We start from the raw sequence: 4,376 nt of genomic DNA on the forward strand, positions 1-4,376 counted from the left end.
CACAAGAGCTCATAGACAAAGGGTCATCTGGTGTTCAAGAGCTGATGAACAGGGACCTAATGCTTGAATTCATGGACAAGACAAGGAGCATCTGATAACACCGTATTTTGACCACTTTTATGGATCATAATTGTATCTTATGCAAGTGTTTTAACTCTGTTTCAAAGGTTTTTAAATTGTTTTCAATGTTTTAGAGTTTCAAAAGACTATACAGGAAACTTGGGCAAAAGATATGCAATTTGGAACAAATGAGCAATTTTGGATAAATGCAGACCGTCAGAAGTATGATAAGCGATGAAGACATTCTAACCGTCTGATCACCCCCAAAATTTGAGACAACACAGAGGAGCCAACCAGCTTTCCAATGCATTTGGTTTGAAGACAATCCAACGGTTAGATCTTCAGATACTTCTGATGCAAGAATGACAGAAAATGCAGTTTTGGAAGAGAGCACGAGCCGGGACCGCGGCCAACACCCATTTTCCCGAGGTTAGAGCCACCGCGACCACGGACTTTGGTCGTTCACTTTCCCGACAACTTAATTAAAGCCCAGATCAATTCCTTTCGTTATTTTTGAAGCCCTAAGTGTCCAGAACCACCCCAGAAGCTATAAATACCCCCTTTAGGTCATTCGTAAAGGTGGGGAGACGACATAAGATAAAAATAGAGAGAGAATTCGTGTGGGTGCTTCAAAAATGATAACACCTGATTTTGACCATTTTTATGGATCATTTTAATATCTTTTACAGGTGTTTTTACTCCATTTTCAAAGGTTTTCAAAGGATTTCTATGTTTCCGGATTTTAAAAGACTTTTCAGGTAATTTGGGATAAAGAGGCACAAAATGGAACAAAAAGACTATAAATACATGTCATTTAGGTCGTTTTTAGGGAGAGCTTATTCATACTTTACAGAAACCCTTTTCCTTTAGCCGTTTTTATGAGATTTTCGTAGAAGATTGTTCAAGTCCGAGTTCTTCAATAGAGAAGCTTTCTTTATCTTTTTTCTTTACTGTTTTTCATTACTTTTATTAAAACCAATGATGATGTCGAACTAAGCCATGTCTGAGTCGATCCCGAGTTGGGCTTAGGGTTCCCGAAAGGGGCTCTCATAATCGATTAAGACATCTAGGTTTATAGATCTGGGATTTCGACCTATCCTCTGTTTATTCTTGTTCTTATTGCATGTATGCTTGATTGATCTCCTAGTATCTGATCTAGAAAGTTAGTGTTGCGAAAGTTTTCATTAAGTATCAGCCCTAGAATAAAACAGGCGATTTTTCCGTAGGAGTGGAAATCTACCTGCGGCGAGATCGTGAGTATTGACGAGTCTTGTGCAGCTCTTGCGTTCTCTCCCTTCCAGGGCCAGAGTGGAAACCTACTGGTCAGGGTTGCGAGAAACAGTTGGTTATGATCACGACAGTGACGTAGTCATACCGCCGTACTCTAGCTCTAGAACCCATATATTGTTATCCGTCAATCTCAATCTATCTACACTAATGTTAAAACCGATTATGATCCCTTAGAGTTCCCAAAAGCTCAGCATTTTTAGCCATAGTTTACAATTCCATCGATTTTTGCTTGCTTTCTTAGACCTGCATTTCAATTTCCTTAGTTCGTTATTTACTTGCTTTATTTACCTTTCATGCGATATCTTACTTGCCTTATTAGCCTTTCATTCGATATTTGCCTATTCTAATTGCATTCCATTCGATTTTCTTACCTGTTTTTTAGGATAGATTTATTTGCTTTCTTTTGTTTTAGTTTAATTCGCAAGAAAAACAACCAACTTTTAAAACCAATTTAGTCTAGACAAAAAATTAAAAACCGTAGAAGAATACCAGGCACACAAATCTCTGTGGATTCGATCCCTAAATACCACAACTGATTAGCTGTGCACTTGCGGCTTTCATTTGTTTTGTTAAGGGTAAAACTTGTTCCCTCACGTAGCGAGCACGCATCAAGTTTTTGATGCCGTTGCCGGGGATTTGTTTCGCTGCCTTTTGCTATTTTTCTTGTTTTAACTTCTGTTCTAGACACCTGATCTCTAGTTCTTTCTTAAAGTTTTTCTGAACTATCTTTCCCTTTTTTTGTCTTTCTCTGAATTGCATGAATACCAGGCGTAGACCTGCAGGAGACATTCCAATTCTAGACGAGATAGACAGACACGAATGAGAACTTCGAAGACTTAGACGAATGCAAGGAATGGCCAACGACGACCAGCCTGGAGATCCTATTAATCGAAATTTAAATATGGACCAAGAAGGGTCCGAACATGGAGAAAACGAAGAGAATGATCACATAGAAGGTGATCATGCTCGACAAGATAGAGAGGAGGATGAGGTTCTTCCAAGAAACCACCAGAACCGAGAGAGAGAAGGACGTGAAGACCTTGATCCACCCATCAATGTAGCCAATGGTGACCACCCAGAAATGCAGCCGAATGAACGCGTTCACCGCCCCATTCCACCAGCAAATCAACACCGAAGACAAGCCAGGAACCATCGCATAGCTGACTTTGATGCACCTACTCAAAATTTTCTGAATCGATCTGCGATTCAAGTACCATTTCCGAACCGGAACGAGTTTGAAATCAAGCCTCAAATCATCTCATTGGTGAAGCAAAACCAGTTCCATGGAGTTCCTTCTGAGCACCCAATGGACCATATCGAGCTTTTTGAAGAAATTTGCAGCATGATGAGAACAAACCAAGTTCCACCTGACTATTAAGAGTGTAAGTTGTTCCCTTTTTCATTAGCAGATAAAGCTCACCGTTGGTTGAAGTCTTTGCCTGCAGGATCGATTACTAATTGGGAAGAATGTAGAACTGCTTTCTTGAACCACTTCTACACTAAGTCAAGGTCGAACAATTTGAGAACGAAGATCTTAACCTTTCAACAAGGGCCAACTGAATCTTTCTATGAAGCTTGGGAACGTTTTAAGGAGTATGAACGTGATTGTCCTCACCATGGATTTCATGGATCAAGCCTGCTGAGCACATTTTATCGAGGTTTGCAACCAAAATACAAACTTTCACTTGATACAGCTAGCAATGGAGATTTTGGGCAAAAGACGATAACTCAAGGAAGAGCCCCCATCGAAAATTTGGCTCAAGCCAATAGCAGTGACTGTCCTGAATATGATCGATCGATGAAGCAAGCCGGAACAGACAACAAGGAGATAACCGAGTTGAAAAACATGGTGAGCCAGCTTCTGAAGAGCAACAATCGCCCGATCCATGCCTGTGAAACCAACAATTGCGCAGAAGATGAAGGACCTAGTGATATCGATCACATTAATCAAGCATTTCAAGAAGAAGATGTGAACTACGTAGGAGCACTAGTGCCATACCAAAATCGCTCCAACAACAACTTCAACAACAACTTCCAGAATGCAAATTACAACAATCTCTCTTACCGCAATCCAAATGTGGAGAATCCTCAAGATCAGTACTACCCACCTCAGCAAAAATCCTTCCAAAACAAGTTTCAAGGTGGAAACTTCGGAGGAATAGTACCATATCAACCGCGACAGCCATATAACTACCAAGGTACGGGTTTTAACAATCAATTTGTACAACAGCAGGGAGTCACGATGAACCAGCTAGCTTCACAAATCGGTAGACTTGAACAGTCAATCCAACAGCTCGTTATGACGAACGAAAAAGCATCTAAAGACGTGAACGTGAAAGTGGACTGCAGGTACAATGATCTGAATGGTAAGTTTGAATCTTTATCTTCGCACGTAAAGAAGTTAGATGTTCAAGTCGCCCAAACAGCCGACTCTATGAAGAGGCAAAGTGGAGTTCTTCCAGGAAGAGTTGAAGATAACCCTAAGAAGTTTTGCAACGCCATAACAACATTGCCCAAAGAAGAGTCCGGAACCGATGAAAAGAAAGAAGAAACCCCAATCTTTGTACCACTGTACAAGGATATCGATCCCAAGCAGCCACCGTTTAAGGTACCCGAACGATCACCGTTTCAAAGGCTTACCAAAGCCGATGATCCGGGACGTTTTGTTTTCCAGTGTTTCATTTCAGGAATCAAGTTTACAGACTGCTTGTGCGATTCCGGAGCCAATGTCAATATCATGTCTAAGGCATTCGCCGAAAGATTGGGCATAAAAACCTTAAGGACATCGACAGTTAAGGTTATCTTTGGAGATTCATCTCAAAAAGATACTGAAGGGGCGATTCATGATCTACAAGTTCTAGTGGGAGATAAGATTGTTCCAGCAGATTTCCAAGTCCTGGAGATGGATAAAGACAAGGAGAGGCCACTCATTTTCGGGAGACCATTCCTAGCTACAGTAGGAGCAATAATTGATCACGCAAACCGGCATGCTGTTTTCCTCAATGTGGACAGAAAAAGGTACTATC

The 4,376-nt window shown here is 41.0% G+C and overlaps 1 non-coding gene across 1 annotated transcript; it reads right to left on the bottom strand.

Annotated features, from left to right (window-relative positions):
* Positions 1-2,866: 2,866 nt before the first annotated feature.
* LOC112085975 lies at positions 2,867-2,973 on the bottom strand. The gene has a single exon (XR_002899224.1). It is a non-coding gene; the product is annotated as a small nucleolar RNA R71 (small nucleolar RNA).
* Between the last annotated feature and the right edge of the window lie 1,403 nt (positions 2,974-4,376).

The sequence above is a fragment of the Eutrema salsugineum genome, unplaced genomic scaffold, assembly GCF_000478725.1.
Source record: "Eutrema salsugineum unplaced genomic scaffold, Eutsalg1_0 scaffold_26, whole genome shotgun sequence".
In the NCBI taxonomy this organism is placed as follows: Eukaryota; Viridiplantae; Streptophyta; class Magnoliopsida; order Brassicales; family Brassicaceae; genus Eutrema; species Eutrema salsugineum.